This window comes from Dendrobates tinctorius, unplaced genomic scaffold (assembly GCF_039654945.1).
Source record: "Dendrobates tinctorius isolate UK_male_01 unplaced genomic scaffold, ASM3965494v1 ptg000045l, whole genome shotgun sequence".
In the NCBI taxonomy this organism is placed as follows: domain Eukaryota; kingdom Metazoa; phylum Chordata; class Amphibia; order Anura; family Dendrobatidae; genus Dendrobates; species Dendrobates tinctorius.
Genome location: NW_027361713.1, coordinates 8,142,189 through 8,167,807, shown reverse-complemented (window position 1 = coordinate 8,167,807; position 25,619 = coordinate 8,142,189). Strand labels below are relative to the sequence as shown.

Here is a 25,619-nt window from a genome sequence, read left to right as displayed (position 1 = left end):
TAGACAAATTGGAACCCTGGGCAAAAGTTTAAAGTGGGGCCCCAAATGCTAACATATTGCACTATCACACAGAAACATTTTAGTTGTATTTACATGTCCTGAGTTCAGGCCCTTAAACGAGCGTGATTAACAATATTGAAGTCGTTCGACACTTGCTTTCTGGCCTCTTTACACCAGCTGAGGAAGAACGATGGGCACAGAATGATCACTAGTAGGGCAATCTGTCCTCATACAGTATCGTGTTGTCAGCAGCACATAAACCTTGGGCGATGTGCTGCTGAGCTGAGAACAATGAATTTTGTTCCGGCACATACAATCCAATCATTCGATGAATAGGCAGCATTTTGTTCATTTAGTATGATGCACCCCATAGCCCTCCACATAGTATAATGCATCCCATAATCCTCCATATTGTATAATGCACACCACATAATCCTCCATATAGTATAAAGTGTTCAATAGTCCTCCATATAGTATAATGCACTCCCTCAAGTCCTCATATAGTATAATGCACACACTGTAGTCCTCCATATAGAATAATACACTCCTCATAGTCCTCCATATAGAATAATACACTCCTCATAGTCCTAGATATAGTATAATACACCCAATCATCTTCCATATAGTATAGTGCACACCATAGTCCTCCATACAGTGTAAAGCACTCACCATAGTCCTCCATATAGCATAATACACTCTCCATAGTCCTCAATATAGTATAATGCATCCCATAGTCCCCATATTGTACAATCACCCAACATAGTTCTCCATATAGTACAATGCACACCATAGTCATTCATATAGTGCTTTCCCCATAGTTTTCCATATAGTATAATGCATTCCTCATAGTCCTCCATACAGTATAATGCATTCCCCATGCGTTCCCCATAGTCCTCGATACAGTATAATTGTTAGAATCTGTTCAGTTTGTGACTATCCACCATTTTCTTGTAGTGTTCTGGCTGCTGGTCTTTCTCCCTTGGTGCTGGGTTTGTCTTGGGTCAGGTGATTGTATCATTGTATCACCCTTTATTAACCTGCACCTGTCTCCCATTCCATGCTGGACAACAGTGTTAATCCACTTGAGTTCTGGCTTGGAGCTTTGCTTTCTGTGTGTTTAATTAGTGCAGTGCTGGGACCTCTAGTTCTGCTAGTCTTAGTTTCTGTTTTCAGTTTGTTTCTGCAGCCTTCTCTTTGTTTTCTATTAGGAGGTGACCTGTTTTTGTACCCAGTCCTTAGATCTTTCAGGGACCCCCTTCCCCCTATCTATAGGTCTTCGCTTGAGATTAACCTAGGATCATCGGTGGGTCTATTCGCAAGGAATGGGTCACCCACTCCATCGTAGGGTATCAGCCTAGTCGCAGTGCAGCGTCAGTTTTCCCCTTCCTACCATAGTCCTGTGCTGCAGAACCGTAACAATAATGCAGCTCCCATAAAGTATAATGCACTCCCAATAGTCCCCAATAGCGTATAATGCAGCCCTCATATAGTACATACAGTATGATATAATGTAGCCACTATATAGTACACATAATAATATGCACTCCCCATGATAGAGAATAACGCAGCCCCCATATAGTATAATGCAGCCCCCAGAGTTTATAACGTATCCCTCATAGAGTATAATGCAGCAGCCATAGAATATAACACAGCCCCACAGAGTATACCATAGCCCCATAGGGTATAACATATCCTCCACAGTGTATAACACAGCAACCATAGAGTATAATGCCACCCCAATAGAGTATAATGCTGTCCCATAGAGTATAATGCAGTCTCATATAGAGTATAATGGAGCCCCATAGAGTATAGTGCAGCCTCACAGAGTATAATGCACACTTTATGGAGAATAATGCAGTCCCATATAGTATAATGCAGCCTTAAAGAGTATAATTCAGCTCTGTAGAGTTTAATGCAGCCCCATAGAGTACACAGAGTATAATGCAGCCCCCTTATAGTTTTACGCACCCCCCATAGAGTATAACACAGCCCCTATAAAGAAAAATGCAGCCCCATAGAGTATAATGCATCCCCTAGAGAGTATAATGCAGCCACATATGGTATAATGCATACTCATATAGTATAATGCAACCCCTATAGAGTATAATGCAGCCCCCATATGGTAAGATGCAGCCCCATATAGTATAATGCAACCCCATACAGTATAATGCAGCCCCCAAATAGTATAATGCAACCCCCATTTGGTATAATGAAGTCTCATATAGTATAATGCACACTCCAATAGTATAATGCAGCTTCCATATAGTTTACTGCAGCCTCCATTGAGCATAATACAGCGCCCATAAGGTTTAATGCAGCCTCATATAGTATAATACAGCCTCAAACAGCATGACGCAGCGCCATATTACTCCAGTATTATGGCCACCATGTACTCACTAATTTAAAAATAAATACAATACTCACCTCTCCTCGTTACCCCAATGCTCTGGTCGGTCTCTGTAGTGGTATCTACTACACAGCTCCACTGCTTGGCACAGCGTGGTGCGTTATGAAGTGACATCATCACATTTGCTGCATCAGAAGCAAAGAGAAGCAAAGGAGAAAGATGGGAGAGAGCATCACCTTATGTTCTCTCCTCCATCATTGATTTGAACTGTAGCAGCATCTATGATGCTAATGTAGTTGAAAGCATGATGCGGGATGTGTAGCCAGCACTGGCACCGTATCCCACTGATTCATGGGCCCCTTAACAGCAGCGTGGTGTGCCGCTATTAGCGACATGCCACGGCCTGGGGGCCTCTGGGGTAGTGGGGACCCTAGGCAAATGCTAGCATACAGCACCAATGTGGAGGAACACACACGCGGACCCGTTCCTCCCACGTCACCACCGTGACGTAACTACACAGGCACAGCTCTCCAGCGCCCCCTTTGTCTCTCAGGTCAGTAAGGGAACTGCACCTAGAGCAAATGGTCGCCGGGGAGGAGGTCCTGTTACCAGCTGGGGGTTCTAAGATTCGTGATCAGAGTAAAAGCATCAGCCCAAGATTACGTTTATAGTTTAATTGCCTTAAGGGCGCACTAGATAATTACAGAAATATACAGTAAATTTGCAGTCAGAGAAAAGATATAACAATAGGGTACAAGGCTTAGAGATATTAAGCTGGAGGTCAATTTACCAGATTGTATTGTAGGGTGCATGCGGTTGCCGGGGAGCTCTGCAGTCCACAGGTACAAGAATCTTAGTTGCTGGACAGACCCCCAAAGCATGGGCCGCTGCTCCCCTCGGCAGGTTTGTCCCCAGGTCCTTCTTAGATCATCATCGTCTGGATCTTCTTTGTGAGAGACTGAATGCCAAGGGCTGCCAGCCCTTAAACACGCTGGGTTCCTCCCCCTGTGTCAGAGGGTGGGATAATAATCTCCACCCTTTAGCTCTTTGCAGAACTTATTTCCAATATCTAAGAAAGGAGATAACTTTCTACAGCATGATCGAATCAGAACATGAGAGGTACCAGTGAATGCGGTTTGCTTTGCCGGTCATGTGGAGTGCAAACATGGCCCTATTGGGTCACTGTAGAGGGCCAATCTCTATATCTCAGGAATCAGTGCTCTCATCGACTCGGGAGTCACACTGCCAGATGCACGATTCCCTCAGGGTCACTCGGATATTTTCATGTGTCCATAACTCGAAAGATGAGTTCATAATTCGTGTTAATAGGATGGAGCCACTGTGTCTGGGACACACAAAGGATGCATATTCCTGCGTCTGCTAGCAGGCACATTCTAATTGAAGCCCTCAGGCTTTATCTGGCCCCCTGCTTGCACGGCTCCGTACCTGGGCTTTGAAGCTCTGCTTTGGGCCTATCCTCATTATCACACCAATGCCCTGGCTATTTAGCATTGGAACACTAAATCCTGCTTGTATTCACTAAGTACACAGCAACTGGGGGTATAGAAGCCTTTAGCTGCCTGTAATTTCTGAACTTAGACCAAAATGGATGCCAAGCTTAGATATGTGGCCCCACATCTAAGATGGCGGCCGCTCTTTCATCACACCTCCCTGCTTTAGAGGGCGCTAGCGGGTATCACATTCCTGTGATCCCCCATGCGCCCTTCCGCACCATCTCCTTGCCGGGACAGCCCATCAGCGTTACCATGGTCCCTGCCTCCTTTGTGGCGAATGGTGAAGTGATACTTTTGGAGAGAGAGGCTCCAGCGTAGCAACCTCCCATTCGTCCCAGAGACCGTGTGTAACCAGCTGAGGGGCTTGTGGTCTGTTTACACAGTGAATTGGCGTCCGTACAAGTATGACTGCAGACGCTGCAGGGCCCCGACAATTGCCAGACATTCCTTCTCCATCGTGGAATAGGCCACTTCCCTCGGCAGGAGCTTCCGGCTCAGGTACAGAACGGGGTGTTCATGGCCCGTAGTGTCGATCTGGCTGAGCACAGCACCGAGGCCGAAGTCACTGGCGTCGGTCTGCACTACGAACGGCCGCGTGAAGTCGGCTGCCTGTAATACAGGAGAACTAGAAAGGGCGGTCTTGAGCGCCTGGAAAGCTGTCTCGCAGGCGACAGTCCAGTCGACTGCGACGGGCAGCCTCTTCTTGGTGAGGTCCGTCAGGGGCTTGGCCAGGGCACTATAGTGTGGATCAAACCTCCTATAGTACCCGGCAGTCCCCAAGAAGGACATCACCTGCTTCTTAGTCCTGGGGGTGGGCCAGGATGCGATGGCATCCACCTTCCCGGGCTCTGGCTTCAGAGCTCCCCCACCTACCCGGTGCCCCAGGTAGTGGACCTCACTCATACCCAGCTGGCACTTTTCGGGCTTAATGGTCAAGCCTGCTCGCTGGATCCGCCCAAGCACCTGCGCCAGGTGCTCTAGGTGATCTTCCCAAGTGGGACTGAAGATAGCGATGTCGTCTAGGTACGCAGTCGCATATCCTTCCAGTCCCTCTAGCAGTGTGTTGACCATCCTCTGAAAAGTGGCAGGGGCATTCTTCATGCCAAATGGCATCACCGTGGACTCGTACATTCCAAATGGGGTGATAAAGGCAGAGCGTTCCCGTGCCCCCGGGGTCAGGGGAATCTGCCAATACCCCCTGCTCAGATCCATGATGGTCAGGTACTTGGCCCCGGCCAGCCAATCGAGCAGGTCATCGATGCGCGGCATTGGGTACGCATCGGTGACCGTCACAGCGTTGAGCCCCCGGTAGTCCACGCAGAACCGCCTAGTTCGGTCCTTTTTAGGGACGAGGACTACAGGCGAAGCCCACGTACTGTTGGACACTTGGATCACCCCCAGCTTCAGCATCTCGTCTATCTCTTGGCGCATGTGCTGCTGCACCTCAGGAGATACCCGATATGCTGAACGCCGGATCGGGGGGTGGTTGACGGTGTCCACGTCATGGACGGCTGTCTCAGTCCTTCCGGGCAGGCTGCTAAACAGCTCCCGAAAGGGGTGTAGGGTGACCCTCAGCTGGGAATGTTGGTCCTCCGAGAGCTGGTGGCCAACCCCCACATCCTCGATGGATCCACCCGCCTTGGCTTGGGTGAGCAGATCCAGGAGGGTTTCTACCTCTCCTTCATCGGGAAGGTTGCACACTGGGTGGGCACAAGCCTCCCGCTCATGATGGGCCTTCATCATGTTCACGTGGAAGGCCTTCCTCCTTCCACGGGCGTGGTCCAGGGTGACCAGATAGGTGACAGCGTTGAGCCGCTGGTGCACGAGGTATGGACCCTCCCAGGCCGACTGAAGCTTGTTTTGGGGTACGGGGACCAGTACCCACACCTTTTGACCCACCTCGTAGGTCCGCTCACAAGCATTCTGGTCGTACCACCGCTTCTGGTCCTGGGCTTGGGCCATATTGACATGCACCAGCCGTGTCAAGGCCATCATTCTGTCCGGGAAGCGCACGACATACTCAATGACCGACACTCCAGGGGTAGCCAAATCCCCTTCCCATGCTTCCTTCACCAGAGCAAGGGGCCCCCGTACACGTCGCCCATACAGGAGCTCAAAGGGGGAGAACCCTGTTGAGGCCTGTGGGACCTCTCGGTAGGCAAACAGCAGGTGTGGGAGATACCGCTCCCAGTTTCTCCCGTGGGAGTCGACCAACATCTTCAGCATCTGCTTTAAGGTGCCATTGAACCGCTCACACAGGCCATTGGTCTGTGGGTGGTACGGGCTGGCTACCAGATGTTGCACCTGTACCTGCTTACAGAGAGATTCCATCAGCTGCGACATGAACTGGGTCCCTCGGTCGGTGAGCATTTCCTGGGGAAACCCCACTCTGGAGAAAATCTCCAGTAAGGCAGTGGCCACTTTGTCGGCCCGAATGGACGACAAAGCTACCGCCTCCGGGTACCGGGTGGCATAGTCCACTACCGTTAGTACGAAGCATTTCCCGGAGCGGCTGGGAGTGGACAGAGGTCCAATGAGATCCACAGCCACCCTCGAGAAAGGCTCTTTGATGATGGGCAGAGTTACCAGTGGGGCTTTGGGGCGCCGCCCCGCCTTCCCCACCCTCTGACAGGTGTCACACGAACGGCAGTAGGCAATCTCCTCGGTCCTCATTCCTGGCCAGTAGAAATGCTGAGCTAGCCTGGCCCTGGTTTTAGCGATCCCTAGGTGTCCGGCCATGGGAATCTCGTGTGCGATCCGCAACAATTCTGCCCTGAACGGATAGGGTACCACTAACTGTCGGTCCCTGGGCCACGCCTCCGGTGAACCCTGCTGGACCGTTACCCAGTACAGCCGTCCCTGGTCCCAGACCACTCGCTCACGGTCGGACTCCAGGGGAGGCTGTGCCGCCTGCTCCTTGAGAGCTTTCAGGCTAGCGTCAGCTTCCAACGCTGCCTGAAATCCCTGACTCGATGTGGCAAGAATTGACGAAACTGCCACCTCCTCTGTCAGCTCCCTGGGATCTGTCTCCTGGCCGCTGTCTGACTCGGCAGCCACTTGGTCGGAGAGAGGGGAACCGTCGGACCTCCGCGAGGCTCCTTGGGCTCCGGCGCTCCTACTCCTGGTAACAGCGGCCACGACCGCTGAGACCACAGGTAGCGCCTGCTTCCCCTCGGCCCCCGACCAAGTCGCCGGGTCAGGCAGACTTCCCTGGCCTCCTGACATCCCGGATGTGGGGAACTCCTGCCCTGGGGTCTTACCTGGTGGTTCCTCTCCCGGGACGCCCCCTCCCCCCATGGCCTGTTCCTCCTTCTGCAGAGGACCTAGACTCAGCAGGTTGGATTCACTTAGGGGCCCTATACTGCCCATAGCAGCCCCTCCCTCCACCTCTGAGCTCCACCCTGCAGTCTTCTCACCTGTCCTCACTGTGAGCCCTGTGTGTGTAGTGTCAGTGCATGGCTTACCATCAGGTTTCACCCCCTCCTCCACTGTTGGAGACACATTAACATTAGCATTCACAGTAGAGACATGACATTCTTGGGGAGCCGGACTTGGGGGTTCAGTGGCCACATACTGAGACACTAGCCGCCCCAAATCGGTCCCAAGCAACACATTGGCAGGAATATTAGGCATTCTTCCCACCTCCACTGTTGGAGGCACCTTCAACACATTAACATTAGCAGTCACAGTAGAGTCATGACATTCTTGGGGAGCCGGCCTTGGGGGTTCAGTGGCCACATACTGAGACACTAGTCGCCCCAAATCGGTCCCAAGCAACACATTGGCTGGAATATTTGGCGTTACTCCCACCTCCCGCATTCCCCTCCCGGCGCCCCAGTCCAAAAACACCTTGGCAACGGGCAGCGCCAGTTCAACACCTCCAATTCCGGAGATGGAAAGGGTTTTCCCAGGCACCAAGTCTTGAGGGGACACCACCTCAGGACGTACCAGGGTTCGTTCAGCGCCTGTGTCCCGCAGTCCCATGACCGCTGAGCGGCCGATGGTGATGGGTTGGTAATTGTCCAGGGACCTCCCACCACCCCCTCCCACACACAAAACAGTGGACGGTTTCTGGGACAGGGATGGGGCCTTATGGCGCTGGGGACACGCAGCCTTAAAGTGTCCCGACTGGTTGCAATGATGACAACGTCTGGGTTCTGCTCCTGGCCTGGAGAGGGCAGTAGGGGGGTACATCCCTTGCACTCTGGGGGCTGGGGGGCAGGGGCAGGACAGGTGATGCTGGCAGGCTTCTTCGGCTCAGGGGCCCTGTTGTTGGCATACTTGTCTGCCAGGGCGGCTGTAGCAGAAGCCCCCTTTGGTTTCCGGTCACGGAGGAACTGCTGGAGGTCCTCTGGGCAGTTCCACAAAAACTGCTCCGTGACAAACAGTTCCTGGACCTCCTGGCGGGTGGTGAGCTCTAGACCCGAGGTCCAGTGCTCCGCAGCTCTCAGCAGGGCCCGCATGTGGTCGGTCCAGGTGTCCTTGGAGCCCCGCTGCAGGCTCCGGAACTTCCTGCGGTACGACTCCGGGGTGAGGTTGTAGTGCTGGATCAGGGCCCGCTTGATGCTGTTGTAGTCCTGCTCCTCCCCGGCAGGTAAGTCCCCCAAAACTAACAGGGACTTACCCCTCAAACGGGGGGTCAGGTACCTTGCCCACTGATCCAGGGCCAGATGGTGTTGGAGGCAGGTTCTCTCAAAGGCCAGCAGAAAGGAATCCAGGTCTCCATCCTTTTCAAACAGGGGGAAGTCTTCCGCCCGGACCTTGGAAGCCTTGGTCCCCGGTGGGGCTGGTGCGTCCAGCGGGAGCCCGTGCTGAGCCATCTCCAGTCGGTGCCGGCGCTCCGCAGCTTCACGGCGTTCTGCCGCCTGCAGCACACGTTCGGCATGCTCACGCTCTGCTGCTTTCTCCGCCGCCACCAGGAGTCTGTCATGGGCGGCGTCGTTACCAGCCTCGAGCTGTGCCATAGCCGCTTGGAACAGGGCCTCTGATCTGGACAGCCTGGGGCAGGCAGGTGGTGGGCAGTCCACTGTGGGACTGAGCACGGGGGTCTGGTTCCTTGGGGGGCCCTGGCTGAGCTCCCCCTCGCCTTCATTGGTATTGTCCACCACCACCTCCTCATAGACCATAGCATTGGCCTCCCCCTTTTGCCTTACTCCTGGTGCCTTCCGCCATCTTGGGCACCACTGGTTACTGACACAGCTACAACCTTGGCCTCGCACACAACTTATTATATTTGCACTCTGACCGTCTAGTGCTGTGCTGACCTTAAGACCCCAGCAGTGAAAGTTACCGCTGGTAGTCTCTAGTGTCTGGGAGTAGGGGTCCCACGCACACTATTACTCTGATCCCACCGCTGCCACCAATTGTGGAGGAACACACACGCGGACCCGTTCCTCCCACGTCACCACCGTGACGTAACTACACAGGCACAGCTCTCCGGCACCCCCCTTTGTCTCTCAGGTCAGTAAGGGAACTGCACCTAGAGCAAATGGTCGCCGGGGAGGAGGTCCTGTTACCCGCTGGGGGTTCTAAGATTCGTGATCAGAGTAAAAGCATCAGCCCAAGATTACGTTTATAGTTTAATTGCCTTAAGGGCGCACTAGATAATTACAGAAATATACAGTAAATTTGCAGTCAGAGAAAAGATATAACAATAGGGTACAAGGCTTAGAGATATTAAGCTGGAGGTCAATTTACCAGATTGTACTGTAGGGTGCATGCGGCTGCCGGGGAGCTCTGCAATCCACAGGTACAAGAATCTTAGTTGCTGGACAGACCCCCAAAGCATGGGCCGCTGCTCCCCTCAGCAGGTCTGTCCCCAGGTCCTTCTTAGATCATCATCGTCTGAATCTTCTTTGTGAAAGACTGAATGCCAGGGGCTGCCAGCCCTTAAACACGCTGGGTTCCTCCCCCTGTGTCAGAGGGTGGGATAATAATCTCCACTCTTTAGCTCTTTGCAGAACTTATTTCCAATATCTAAGAAAGGGGATAACTTTCTACAGCTTGATCGAATCAGAACATGAGAGGTACCAGTGAATGCGGTTTGCTTTGCCGGTCGTGTGGAGTGCAAACATGGCCCTATTGGGTCACTGTAGAGGGCCAATCTCTATATCTCAGGAATCAGTGCTTTCATCGACTCGAGAGTCACACTGCCAGATGCACGATTCCCTCAGAGTCACTCGGATATTTTTTCATGTGTCCATAACTCGAAAGATGAGTTCATAATTCGTGTTCATAGGATGGAGCCACAGTGTCTGGGACACACAAAGGATGCATATTCCTGCGTCTGCTAGCAGGCACATTCTAATTGAAGCCCTCAGGCTTTATCTGGCCCCCTGCTTGCACGGCTCCGTACCTGGGCTTTGAAGCTCTGTTTTGGGCCTATCCTCATTATCACACCAATGCCCTGGCTATTTAGCATTGGAACACTAAATCCTGCTTGTATTCACTAAGTACACAGCGCCTGGGGGTATAGAAGCCTTTAGCTGCCTGTAATTTCTGAACTTAGACCAAAATGGATGCCAAGCTCAGATATGTGGCCCCACATCTAAGATGGCAGCAGCTCCTTCATCACAACCAATATCAAGTGAAAGAAGCTAGAAGATTTGCCTTCCACAAGCTCTCAGATTGTGAACTGAGAGCAAAAATAGGCGAAACTCCTCTTGCAGTCTCCTGCTATTAAAAACGCCTAGTCCAAATAGGAAAAGTGTTGGTCTAAGTAAAATACTGACAGCCAGCTTCCTGCAGTAACAACTAGGGCCAGTGTTACCACTTTCCCTGACTAACACTCTGGTCCAAAGTGATACTGTCAAGCTCAATATAGTGAAATTGTATAATAAATTATGGGTTCGATTTTTTTCATATTACGCCATGTGAAAACTAAAAAGTTTGGGTTAAAACATTTTAATAGAAAATAAACAATATTTCATTTTCTAGACTCCTTATTATAAAATTCCATGAATCAGCTGTGGTTTCAGGATGCTCACTAAACCACTAGTTGAGGTTGGGCCAAACACCTGGGTCCATGTTTGTTGCCATCAGATGACACCACTGCCTCTTTCCCTGTGCTAGGTATTTCCCAATCCATTCTCCAAAACACTGGTGCAGATGCCTCCTACCCTGCACCTATCCTTGCACATTCTGACTTAGGCTAGGTTCACATTGCATTAATGCAGTCCATTCAACGCATAGCGTTGACAGACTGCGTAAATGGATCGCCCACCAGGGCAGTGGGGTACTCGGTACCGGGCCGGTATCTCAGAGGGAAGTGTCACAGTAGCGGTGACCCGGTCCGTGGCCCTGGGCGTCCATGTAAAAGGGGTTAAGAGTGGCTGATTAAAGTTTGTAAGTGGATGATACGTGATGCCACCTGTGGTGATCGGCAATAAAGGGGTTAAGCCGACGCTGCAGGCAGATCCTCTGGGACAGATGGTATAAGGCAGCAAGATGTAATAGCTCCCCACAGGTGGAGCTGTGGTCCCAGGGCAGTGGCAATAGGTGTTGAGGAAGAGGGAGTAGTGTCTGGCACAGTTATGTAGCAGTGCTGGAGGGTTTGCAGGAAGAATGCAATGACATAACAGGGTGCAGTTTCCATTACCTTTACTGTGCTTTGTAAGTGCAGTCCAGGGTCCAGATTACAGATGGAACAGACCTGGCCAGCCTGGAAGCAACTTAGAAATCTCTCTATGCAGATGGGTGGTGTAGTCTCCTTTCTAGCGCTTATCTGAGGTAATTGCAGTACTGTGTTACACTGAAGTTCCACTTGCTTGTTCTCTTTTAGAACTCCCTCATATGGCAGACAGCTGTAGCCTTCTTCTTCTGGCTCACACGTTGCTGTTGTGCCTCAGAGTCTTATGTGGGAACAGAGCATTTACAGCTTCCTATTCCTCCGGTTTCTGCTGCAGGAACATCAGTATCCGTACAACCTTGGAGACCGGACTCCAGATCATGCGCTACAGCTAGAAGTGAGCCCGAACTCTGCTCAATCTTCAAGCTCTTCTCCTCACGTCCACACACGTTTACCTCCTCTCAGGAACTAACTAATTTCCCCTTCCTGGCCCCCAGAGAGCAGCTCTTCCCCCAGTTTTGGTTCAGAGCTCCCTCTGCTGGCCTGGAGTGGGAACTGTGCTGTGTGTTGTATTTAACTGATAGAGACCCTTCATTGCTTCCAAGCCTGACATCACCCTCCCTGGAGGAAGGCAATGCCACTGTGGCGACCATACTCCTGGGGGCGCCACATTCGCCTTAGTGCAATTCAGTACTCTCGGACTGAAGGAAAACATGTGAACAAATTAACAAATAAATAATCATAAATGTACAAGATTTAAGAAAAATAAAAAATTACAAAAACCAAAAGCTCCAAAAATAGTCCTGTGACGATTAGTCCATGCATCAATGTCCATGGTCCATTCCTGGGCAAATGGTGAACTATGTACAAAGGGTTCTTACAGAGTCTCTGTAGACACAAAACTTAAACGTTGCATATTTACATGTACAGGCTAACATTTACATTATTTATACACGATATCTGAGGGGTGGAATACCTTGGGTGCTACGGACAGACCTACGTAGCACTGGTGTTGTTGGGGATCTCACTGGTTGTCTGGTGCTAACCACTGGGGTAGTGTGTACTGTACTGGCTACAATACTGGTGGTTCTGCGTAGCACACGGATGCTAGATTTCCTAGGACCACTTCTCACTGTGGGTAAATTGGGTAGTAGCTGTCTGCAAACTCTTAGACACCATGGGCATGACAGATTCACCACTGGCAAGGCGAGGATTCTCTGGCTCCACTGCTGGTGTGGCATCTGCTACCTGAACTTCCTGATTTTCAGTGTTCTCTTGAGTCACTTCTTCTTGTACTACCAGTTGGGGAAAGGTCAAAACTGGCACCACTATGGCATTATTTGCTCGAGTCCAATTTGCAGGGAATTCTCAAAGTACAGTGCTGATCTTTTCTTCTTCCTCTATGGGTTGGATGTTGTTTTGTTCTTCCATTCTTTCTTTTAACTGGTCAGGGCACAATTTAAAATGATCCCTTGATACTGCTGCTGAGGTTTCTCCCCCATCCCTACTGATAAGGCACACCTTCGTGTTATCGAAGTTTGATGGTAAGATGGTGTAGGGTTCAGCTTCCCATTGGTCATCTAATTTATGCATCCTCCTCTTCCTTTTTTAGGACTTGTTCTCCTGGTGACAAGGGAACTGCAGGTGCATGGTGATTGTAGTGCCTTTCTTGTTTTTGTCTTGCCTGAGCTAGACTCTTTTCTACACACGCTTGTACTCTTCGATACTTTTGCTGCCTCTCTGTGTCCCAGTCAGCATCTGGTGACATCACCTCAGGTGTAAGGACTCCCATATCCAAATCAATAGGCAGCTTAACAGGACTCGCTCTCATTAGGTAGGCTGGAGAGCAGTTGGTGGAATTCACAGGAATGTGGTTGTAGAGGTCTAGCAGATCTGACAATTTTTCTGGCCACAGATTCCTCTCTTCCAAAGGCAAGGTCTTCAGTAGATCGATCACCACCTGGTTCATCTTTTCACACATGCCATTGGTCTGTGGATGGTACGGTGTTGTCCTGATCTTCTTGCAACCGTACAAGTTACAGAATTCCTGGAACACTTCTGCCTCAAAAGCCGGACCTTGATCTGTAAGCACTCGCTCGGGATATCCGTGTGGTCGACAAAAGTGCTGTTGGAATGCTCTGGCTGCTGTCCTGGCTGTTTGATCCTTGACAGGCACGACTACCAGGAATCTCGAGTAGTGGTCAACGATGGTAAGAGCATAAACATAGCCAGAACGGCTTGGGACCAGCTTCACATGGTCCAGGGCGACCAACTCAAGTGGTTGTTTGGTTATTATTGGCTGCAAAGGAGCTCGCTGGCTGTTACGGTCCTTCCTGCGCAGGTTGCATTGTCCACACTCCCGATACTAATTTTCAATGGCCTTCCTCATACCAGCCCAGTAGAATCTCTCCCGGAGCAAGGCCTCCAACTGCTTCCATCCGAAGTGTCCAGCTCCATTGTGGTATGCTTCCAAGACCATTGATGCCTCCCTCTTTGATACTACCACTTGCCAGACCAACTCATGAGTGCGGGCATTGATGCTCCTCCGGCACAGCTTTCCCTCATAGAGGAACAGTCTGCCTCTTTCCTTCCACAACTGCTGGGTTTCTTCAGGAGCACCTGGACCTGGGCGTGAGTCAGCTTGTGACAGTAGCTCCTTTACAAGGCGGACTGCGGGGTCGCTATCCTGCGTTTCTGCCCAGTCATGATGAGGCAATAGATTTAGGGTGGCCTCTTTCACGATAGATCATCTGTTTCTCACTCCTTGGGCACGTTGGGCCGCAATTGGCCGGTGGAAGGCAGGTAACTCTATTTCTTCGAGTGCCTCAGGGTCTTCTCCTGCATCTGGCAGATTAGGCATTCTGGACAGCGCATCAGCATTGGCATTCTTGTGCCCCGCTCGGTACTTGATGGTGAATTCATAGTTAGACAGCCGGGCCATCCATCGCTGCTCCAGTGCACCTAGTTTTGCAGATTCCAAGTGATTCATCGGGTTGTTGTCCGTGAAGATGGTAAACTTGGCTGAAGCTAGGTAATGCTTGAATCATTCAGTCACAGCCCAGATTGTTATGAATGAGTCACCGTAGGAGGCAAAAACAGAAATACTAGCTAAGTCCAGAAAACCAGAGAAGTTGGCAGCTATCGGATTGCAGACTCCTGAACCTATCAACAACTAGCAGTAGCCGTGGGGGGTTCCTACGGTGCCCTAGTCTCAACAATCGGAACCACACTGGGCGGAACAAATTCTTCCAGATGCTCATACTGGCAGAGAGAAAGTCCCTCATGCTCTGCAAGCAAAAGGACATGGGACTCAGTGGGGACCATGGCCTGTGCAAACTGTCACGCTCGCGCCTTGGCTGAATGGCGCGAGCCGGGGGGTTGTGGCCCTACTGTGCCACAAACCAGACTACCCTGGAAGGGGCGTAACTACGGCAGCTACCTTGGTCTTCACTGGAGCCTCTGATGGTGAGGTCAGGCTTGTGCGGCAGGTAGCTGCCGGGTGCCACTCCAGGGTGGTGTCTGGCTGTGGCTGCTGATCTCACTCGGGAACAGGATACCTGGACAGGTGCGAGTGACAAGCAGGCTGAGACACAGGGCAGGCGGGCACGGCTTGGAGACACAGGACAGGCGGGCACGGCTTGGAGACACAGGACACGCGGGCACGGCTTGGAGACACAGGACACGCGGGCACGGCTTGGAGACACAGGACACGCGGGCACGGCTTGGAGACACAGGACACGCGGGCACGGCTTGGAGACACAGGACAGGCGGGCACGGCTTGGAGACACAGGACAGGCGGGCACGGCTTGGAGACACAGGACAGGCGGGCACGGCTTGGAGACACAGGACAGACTGGTGTGGTATGAGAAGGGGCAGGTAGGGACCTGTTCACACAGCAGGTGTAGGCAGGAGGGAGTGGTGTATGATGGAACAGGATTTGGAACTGTTCACACAGGAGGTGCAGGTATGGATATAGGCAGGAGTGTGGAGTAGGCTGGGTGGCAAGAGAGCCAAGCAGGCAGAGCGGCTAAGGAGCCATGCAGACAGAGCGGCTAGGGAGCCATGCAGACAGAGCGGCTAGGGAGCCGTGCAGACAGAGCGGCTAGGGAGCCGTGCAGACAGAGCGGCTAGGGAGCCGTGCAGACAGAGCGGCTAGGGAGCCGTGCAGACAGAGCGGCTAGGGAGCAGATGCACAGATAGGGAGGACACAAGGAAAGACACAGCAGAGAAGGAACCACAGACAAGGAGACAGACAGAGGTAAGACTGAGTTCAGACAGAGACACAGGGACAAAGACACAAGGACCAGGACAGACAAGGCACTGGGAACAAGACTCAAGGGCCAGGATATTCTGCCTCCTGGCAGGCGGACAGGGAAATGCTAGACAAGGTACCAAGAGACAGGAATGCGGATTAAGAGCCTTCAGAGAAGGCAAGACATAGGACAGGGCCTGGCTGGCTCAGCAGCAAGGAGCTAACTGAGATTAGACATTGCACAGGCAATGTTTCAGTGGGAGTGGCGAAACTAAATAGTCAAGGGCTCTAGGTGATTGGTAAGGGACATATTACACAGGTGCACCCTGACTGCATAAGAACCAGAGAGTTCAGGCGCCGCCCCCCTATACACACAGTCTGGAAACATGGAGAGCAGAGGCACAGAGCTGGCAACAGACAGAATTCACAGCATGGCTTGAAGCAGAAAGTAAGTTGGTGTGCTGGGGATGGGAGGCCATGCAGTGATGCCAGCAGGGTTGTTACAATAGGAAGTTAACCTGTTGGTAACATTTCAGAAATGTGCCTCCTACATTAGGAAGATTAGATAAGTATTGTTGAATAGCATTTAAAAAATTTTGTGTGTTCCTGCATTATACCTTTTGTTGTCTTACAGCTCGCGGACGTGCTGTGTTTAACGGGGGGGTATGTGGCGCCCCTGAGGCTTCAGTCGCCACAGAGGTAGGGCACCTTCTCCTAAGGTGTAGTGCCCCACCATCCAGGTAAGGTGGGAACTCCTTCCACATTCCAACACCTGCACCCCACACACAGGATAGTTCAGCAGGGACCCATCCATGCTTTATGCTTGAAAGGTCATAGGGTGCCTTTTGTGGTCCCTGGCTTCGTAACACGAGGGGTGCTGGGGAGGCGGGTGGAGTTAGATATAAAAGAGAGGGAAGGTATAGGATTTCAGGTCAGTCTGACAGAGGGTCAGTCTGGGGTGAGTCCCAGAGAAGGGAGTCAGACGAGGGTATGAGGGAGAGAGAGCAGGCTGACAGCAGGTCAGCCTGAGAGGAGCTCAAGGCGGAGGAAGGCAGTCAGTCAGGAGAGGCTGAGGACTGGTCTTAGTGGAATGAGCTCCCTAAGGAAGGAAGAGAAGGAGAAAGAGACGTAGACCGGAGACTACAGATTCCATAAGAGAGAGAACAGATCGGAACGAAGGAGAATAGAAGGACGGTGGGAAGCAGGTTGAGAAAGAGAGAACCCTTCCAGTCCAGAGAGCGCAAAGTCCGGGGCCCGGTCCCCGAGGTTGATTGGATCTTTATGTCCGGCAACAGACGCCGGAGGAGTAGTGAGCCGCTAACGCCTTGCTCCCATCATAGACTTGGGACACACAGCAACTGAATAGAGAGCCGGGACGCAGTGAGGAGTCCCCGAAGCAGGCTACAGCTGTCTGTCATACAAGTAAAGACTAGGAACACCTAGAGAGAGACATTCCAGGGTAACTAAGTACTGGAGTGCTTCGCACCTAAAGGGGCATTGGAGGAGTCGTTCAGTAAGGTACATGTTGGCGGAGTGTGGAAGGGAGAATCCTATCCTGCCTGGAGGTTGGCTGGAGCCCTGACCTGGAGAACACAGTACGGAGGCAGGCAGTTGAGTGAACGGCAAACAGTGAGTAAAGCTTTGGAACCGCATACTCGGGTGTCCTCCAGTTATTCCCGCACCACTACACCTGGGCACCAGCCTCCATACCATTCTGCGCCTCTCCTCATCCATTGCACCTACAGCTCCATTGCTCTACAGTCCATTGGACTACAGCTCCACCTGTGGGGAGCTACACCATCTTTGCTGCACCACACCATCAGTCCCAGCGGATCTGCATGCAGCGTTGGCTCAACATCTTACTTGCCAAACACCACGGGTGGTGTCACGAACTATTCTAATAAACTTTAACACCATTAACATCACCGCCATTGATATTGGGCGCCCAGGGCCACGGACCGGGTCACCGCTGCTGTGACACATTTCCACCTCGACACCGGCCCAGTACCGAGTACCCCGCTGCCCTGGGTGTGCGAGGGCGACCCACTTCCACCGTCCATCCTTCCACCACCATCCATCATACAACCATCCCTCCTCCTACCACTCCCTCTCCTTTCTCTAGTTCCCCATTCCATTCTTCCCAGTACCTTCCTTCCCCATTGCATTATACCCCAATGCCCTCACCATACCCACCCCCACACACACCTTCAATTTTCCCACAAACCTCGTCTGTCCATCCACTCCCGTCCCAACCTCATGTTTTCAACCCCCCCTTCCACCTCTGATCCTCACCAACTCCCTTCCCAGTCCTCCACCCCCCTCTCGATGTGGTCAACACTGTTAACCCCTCCGATACTATCTCCACCCAACTATACCAGCATTTATGTGTTTGCAATAAAAATAATTTTTTGTATTTAAAAAAAAAAAAATTTCTACCAAAAAAATTATTTTCAGATATAAAATGTTGAAAAAAATTTGACAAATAAAAAATTTTGTTTTTCAAAATAGCTTTATTGTTTAGTTTCTTTTTTTTTATTTATTTCTTGTTGACTCCTTCGCACCCGAGCCTGTTTTTGCCTTCGTGACCGGGCCAATTTTTTCAATTCTGACCAGTGTCACTTTATGAGGTCATAACTCTAGAATGCTTCAACGGATCCTACTGATTCTGACATTGTTTTCTCATGACATATTGTACTTCATGATGGTGGTAAAAATTTTTAGATATGATCTGCGCTTATCTGTTAAAAAATTCAAAATTTGGCGAAAATTTAGAAAATTTTGCAATTTTCAAACTTTTAATTTTTATTCCCTTAAATCAGAGAGGGATATCGCACAAAATAGTTAATAAATAATATTTCCCACATGTCTACTTTACATCTGCACAATTTTGGAAACATAATTTTTTTTTTAGGAAGTTATAAGGGTTAAAAGTTGACCAGCGATTTCTCATTTTTACAACAAAATTTACAACACCATTTTTTTTAGGGGCCACCTCACATTTGAAGTGAGTTTGGGGGGTCAATATGACAGAAAATACCCAAAAGTGACACCATTCTAAAAACTACACCTCTCAATGCACTGAAAACCACATTCAAGAAGTTTATTAACCCTTCAGGTGCTTCACATGAATGAATGGAATACGGAAGGAAAAAATAAACATTTAACTTTTTTTCACAAGCATTTTACTTCAAAACCATTTTTTTTATTTTCACAAGTGTAAAAAGAGAAAATGAACCACAAAATTTTTTGTGCAATTTCTCCCGAATACGCCAATACCCCGTATGTGGGGCTAAACCACTGTTTGAGCACACGGCAGACCTCAGAACGGAAAGAAGTGCCGTTTGACTTTTTCAATGCAGAATTGGCTGGAATTGAGATCGGATGCCATGTCGCATTTGGAAAGCCCCTGATGTACCTAAACAGTGGAAACCCCCCACAAGTGACCCCATTTTGGAAACTAGACCCCTTAAAGAACTTATCTAGATGTGTCGTGAACACTTTGAACCCCCAAGTGCTTCACAGAAGTTTATAACGTAGAGCCATGAAAATAAAAAATCATTTTTTTTCCATAAAATGATCTTTTAGCCCCCAATTTCTTATTTTCACAAGGGTAACAGGAGAAATTGGACCCCAAAAGTTGTTGTCCAATTTGTTCTGAGTACACTGGTACTATGTGGAAGAAAACTACTGTTTTGGCACACGGTGGGGCTCGGAAGGGAAGTAGTGACGTTCTGAAATGCAGACTTTGATGGAATGGTCTGCGGGCGTCAGGTCGCGTTTGCAGAGCCCCTGATATACCTAAACAGTGGAAACCCCCCACATGTGACCTCATTTTGGAAACTAGACCCCCCAAGGAACTTATATAGATGTGTGGTGAGCACTTTGAACCCCCAAGTGTTTCAGTAAAGTTTATAATGTAGAGGCATGAAAATAAAAAAATATTTTTTTTTCCACAAAAATGATCTTTTAGCCCCCAATTTTTATTTTCACAAGGGTAACAGGAGAAATTGGACCCTAAGAGTTGTTGTCCAATTTGTCCTGAGTACGCTGGTACCCCATATGTGGGAGAAAACTACTGTTTGGGCACACGGTGGGGCTCGGAAGGGAAGTAGTGACGTTCTGAAATGCAGACTTTGATGGAATGGTCTGCGGGCGTCATATTGCATTTACAGAGCCCCTGATGTACCTAAACAGTGGAAACCCCCAATTCTAATTCCAACCCTAACCCCAACACACCCCTAACCCTAATCTCAGCCCTAACCATAACCCTAACCACAAACCTAACACCAACACACCCATAACCTTAATCCCAGCCCTAGCCCTAGCCCTAACCCTAACCCTAGCCCTAACCCTAACCCTAACCCTAGCCTGTGTACCTGCTTTTTTTTCTTTACTTTTTTTCTTTTTGTGACAAGATCGCTGCCCTGCGATCTGACTCATAGTAACGCCACTTCTCCTCTGATCTCACACTGACAGATGATCAGAGGAGAAGCAGCATTACCATGTGACAAGATCGCTGCCTGGCACATAATAACGCGACTTCTCCTCTGATCTCACAATGACAGATGATCAGAGGTGAACCAGCGTTACTGTGTGACAAGATCGCTGCCTGGCACAGCTGTGCCAGGCAGCGATCAGCTGTGCCAGGCAGCGATCTAGTCACACAGTAACGCTGCTTCACCTCTGATCATCTGTCAGTGTGAGATCAGAGGAGAAGTCGCGTTACAATGAGTGAGATCGCCGGGAAAAAAGCAGCTTTCCCAGCGAGTGCTCTCATTGGCTGCTGTGACGCTGACGTCATCAGGACCTGAACCAATCAGGTCTCGATGACGTCGGGGGTCCCAGCATGCATTGTGCACCAGGATCCCCACATTATAAGGTATGTGGGGGTCCCGGGGGGCACAAAACCGCCGACAGTAGATAAACGTCTGCGCTGCACAAAGCCCAGCAAGCGCCAACGTTTATCTACAGTGGGCGGTCGGGAAGCGGTTAAAGGTTGAAAGTACACAGATGATGTAAAAAAAAAAAAAAACAACACTTGGTAACATTTAAAAGTACACCGGTGGTGTAAAAGGTACAAAACACAACACTTGGTAATATTTAAAAGTACACCACTGTGTAAAAGGTAAAAAAAAAAAAAAATTGGTAACATTTCACAGTAAACCGTTGGTGTAAAGGTTAAAACACAACACTGTTATTACCCACAATTGGTATAAAAAAACAATTATACCATGCCATCTTGCCGGTCAAGTTGTCCCTCTGGTGTCAGAAAATAATCTGCAAATGTGTCCCTCATTCTTGCCACTGACCCTGTACTCCGAACAGTTGGCTGCTGGTAATCCCACAAGGTGGTTTCAGACAGATTTTCTTCTATGGAAACAGATTCCTTTGAAAGTACAAAGTTAGGGGGGGGCGTGGCCTGGAAGCTCATGGTGCAGGCTGCATAGTCAGGGAGCTCCTGCAGACACGAGCTACCACTCGGCTTCAAGCGGCTCAAACAGGCTGATTTTGTCACCTTTGTCTACTAGAGGACCCAGGGAGCACATAACATGCCGCGAGGACCCCCGAAACTGCGCAGTAACCCGGCAAAGCTTACAGATTTCTACAGCAGGGAAGGGCTGCAGCAATCCAAGATGGCACCGGCATCTCACTCAGGCTCTGCATCCTCCCATCCCTCCTCTAGGGACATCAGAGAGACAGTGGCGATGGAAACAGAAGATATTCCTCTTACCCAGGCCACAATGCAGTGCCTCTTGTCCTCCCTCAGGAAGGCTCTCCATGACGATATGAAAGGTATGATTGGGGAGCTTAGGCAAGACATTGTTTCCCTGGGTGACCGCACAGACCATATTGAGCAGAAAATGGTGGAATATGCGACTGCTCATATTGTCCTGGCTGATAATTACTCTGCCCTAGAGGAACGTTTTTCGACCCAGCAACTTAAACTATGGGATTTGGAGGACAGATCCCGCAGATGTAACATAAGACTTCGTGGTATTCCTGAGACTGTTACAGAGGCTGATCTGTCTGATCACTTTACGGCCTTTCTCAAAGAGGTTCTCCCTGATGCTCAATCCAGGCCCCTGGGAATAGAAAGGATTCACCGGGTGCCCAAACCCTCCCACATTAATCAATCTCTTCCCAGGGATGTGCTTGCCTGTCTCCACTCTTTTAGGGTAAAGGAAGATTTCATGCATGCAATGAGAGATCAGAGAACCCTTCCGGAGCCCTTTTCAAAAATTGCTGTTTTTCCGGATCTCTCGGCAGGGACCTTAGCCAGAAGAAGAGAGTTTGCGCCCCTGTGTAAGGTGTTAAGAGAAAATAGCATTCCTTATAACTGGGGTTTTCCGGTGAAGATCCGATTTGTGCATATGGAGACAAGATACGTTTTTCACTCACCTAAAAAGCTGGAACAAGCGCTTCGTGATTGGAACCTACTGGTCTCCCCAAAGAGGAGTAGTCCACAACCTGGCCGAGTACAGGGCCTGGGAGGAGGCTCGCCGAAATAAAGCAGATGTATTGTGTATACAGGAGTCCCATATGCTTGAAGGGGACAACCACCGGGTCCGTAGTCTCATGTATCCCACGGCCTTCTTTGCCAATAATACTTCAAAAAAAGCTGGTGTCTGTATCTTTGTTAAAAAGGATACTCCTTTTCAACTCCTCAATGAGATTGCGGACCCGGGAGGGAGATTTATTATTCTGAATTGTGTTATAGATGGTTCAGCATATTCTATTGTTAATGTGTATGCCCCTAACCTCTCCCCTGTGAAATTTATGAGAGAATTGTTAAAAGTTGTGGAGGTGGAGGCTAGAGGCGGAGTTATTATATGTGGTGACTTTAATGTTGTCCCTTCAAGGGCTTTAGACTGTTCACCGCGCTCAAAAGTGGGTCGAGGTGAACTGAGCTCTCTCTGTTTGGAAAAACATTTACATGATGTCTGGAGATACTTACATGCTACAGAGAGGGATTTTTCTTTCTTTTCCCATAGACACAGCTCCTACTCCAGAATTGACTACTTCCTAGTTGACAGCGGAACTCTCCCGGCATGTGTTTCGGCGGAGGTGGGAACAATCTCCTGGTCAGACCATGCTCCTGTCAGTTTGGAAATATCTGTGGGGTTTTGGCCACGGACTCCCTGGCAATGGAAACTAAATCCTGCTCTTTTAACTAGGCAGGAGGTGGGGACGGATGTGGAGGCGCAGCTGGCGGAATACTTCTCCATCAATGATAATCAGTCAGTTTCTGATGAAACTATATGGGAAGCCCACAAGGCTTTTGTTAGAGGCCTTTTTATACAAAGAGCATCCCAACTTAAAAGAGAGTGCGAGCACACTAGAGCGACCTTAGTGGCTGATTTGCAACGGTTGGAACGCATTAACAAGCTTAACCCGTCCCCTTTGGTCTCTAAACAACTGGCCTTAACCCGTTCACAACTCAGGTCCTTTCTATTAGATCAGCATGAGAAGTATTTGGAGGAAAATGAAAACTTCTTTTTATGCAATGGGGGACAGAGCGGGTTCATTACTTGCTAAATGTATCAAAAAGAGGGAAAGGTTAGCTCATATTGAGGCCTTGCGAGATCATTCCGGAACCCTTATACGTAACCCCATCACTATAGCTGAGGTATTTGCACAATTTTATTCTAAATTATATAACTTAGAGGGAGATGTGAATACCCCGCTTCCATCACAGACAGATATCCAAACCTATCTAGATTCCATCTCTCTCCCAAAATTGTCGCAGACCCAACTTGAGGCCCTTAACTCTCCTTTCTCTTTATCTGAAATAAAGCAGGTTATAAAAACTACTAAACTTCATTCCGCCCCAGGTCCAGATGGACTTCCTAACGATTATTATAGACGTTTTTCTTCTGTTCTTGCCCCATACCTCCTCCGTACTTTCTCCTCGTGGCAAAGGTCTGGGTCGGTCTCTGCTATCTCCCTTCAGGCTACCATTGTCACTATGCCCAAGCCAGGTAAATCTACAGAGGACCCGGGAAATTATCGTCCCATCTCATTACTGAACTGTGATGTAAAAATTTTTTCTAAATTATTGGCATCTAGATTGAATGTAATTACCCCGTCCTTGGTTCATCTAGACCAGGTGGGTTTTGTGGCCGGTAGGAGGGCTGGAGATGGCACTAGACGTATGATTGACGTTATTGATGTGGCTGAAAAGATGGGTGTCCCCGGTGTGCTTCTCTCATTGGACGCAGAGAAGGCTTTTGACAGGGTACATTGGGGATACCTTAGCTCTGTCCTTAAAAAGTTCGGTTTTGATGGCCCAATATTGTCGGCTATTCTGTCGTTATACTCTAACCCTAATGCTAGGGTGCTATCTTCAGGTTTTTTGTCCTCCCCCTTCCAGATCACTAACGGAACCCGTCAGGGTTGCCCCCTGTCACCGATTATATTTTCTTTGGCTATAGAACCCCTGGCTGAGTCCATAAGATCTAACAAAAATATTTCAGGTTATCATATAGGTTCACACCACCATTTGATTGGCTTATATGCAGATGACATTATTATCACTTGTACTGACTTGCATAAATCTTTACCGGCTGTTATGACTTCTCTGTCCTTATTCTCAGCAATTTCCTTTTATAAACTTAATGCGACTAAGTCTCTTATTTTTCCCATAGCAGTCCCTTCGCCGCTTCAAGAGAGACTGAAAACAGAACTCCCCTTTACATGGCGGGATGACGGAATTCCATACTTAGGTATAACCCTTACCCGCTCAAAATATATCGCCTCAACTAACATGGGAAACTTGGTCTCAGCTCTAAATTCCGAAATCTCTAGACACCCTTTACATGGTTTTTCGTGGATAGCCCGAGTCCAAGCCTTTAAAATGTTTCTTCTCCCTAAAATTCTTTATTATTTTAGTTCCCTCTCTATTGTAATTCCTTCCAAATTCCTCACTAAACTCCAAAATATTACTAACCGATATATCTGGGCTAATAAAAAACCTAGAGTAGCGGGTAAAATTATGTATCTTCCATATACGGAAGGTGGCATGGGAGTTCCCTACATAGCCAGGTATTATAAGGCTACTGTTTTAGAAGCAGTGAAAAAGTGGTGGTCAACCCCGCTTGAGAATTTGGGCTGGATACAGATAGAATCGAGCTTTGTCGAAGGGTCCTCATTACGGTGCCTACTAGAGGCAGAATCGCTCCGGCCGACGCCTTATTCCCCTCCGCTAATTACAATGCAGGCCACCCTTGTAGTTTGGAGACGAGTGGTGGGAGATTGGATCTTACTGCCGCCGAGCCTGATAAATATCAAGGCCCTGTCCTTTCACATACCCTATATTGATCTCCTTCCCTGGATGAAGGCTGGTATCCACTCACTGGGAGATATGTTGTGGGAGGGTACCTTCTCGTCCTTTTCCAAATTATGCTCGAACTTCTCTGGTATAGAGAAAACGGTTTTCCAACACTTCCAAGTGAAACATTTATTATCATCAATACACCGCCTCTCCTTCCCCTTATTACCTGTATGCCCCTCTTCTTTTCAAAAATTTCTCCTATCCAACCCTCACCAGTACAAGGGCTTATCTGCTATATATAAAGCTTGTAATAAACTTTTATTTCCTATAAGACCAACTTATATGTCGCGTTGGGAGGAGGATTTATCTTTTCACGCCTCGGATGAAGAGTGGAGAGCGGGAATAAAAGCAATACAGCGGGCATCTAAATGTATCAACCACCTTGAGACACTAAAAAAGATTCATCTTAGATGGTACTATCCCCCGATTACTTTATCTAAATTTGGAAAGAATTTCTCCCCTTTGTGCTGGAGACAGTGTGGAGGAAGAGGTACTTTGGCTCACATGTGGTGGAAATGTCCTAGTTTGACTCCCTTTTGGTTAGTTGTCTCAAACTTACTTAAATCTGTGACGGGTATTGATTTCCCTCTATCTCCTCAACTGGCAGT

At 49.3% G+C, this 25,619-nt stretch overlaps 1 protein-coding gene across 1 annotated transcript in view; it reads right to left on the bottom strand.

Moving 5' to 3' along the window:
* Positions 1-4,060, bottom strand: part of LOC141089288 (uncharacterized) — a 51,213-nt gene extending 47,153 nt beyond the window's left edge. The window contains exon 1 of the mRNA XM_073575605.1: positions 3,138-4,060. The gene's annotated coding sequence lies outside the window, so the exon portion shown is untranslated. The remainder of the gene's footprint in view (positions 1-3,137) is intronic.
* Positions 4,061-25,619: the final 21,559 nt, after the last annotated feature.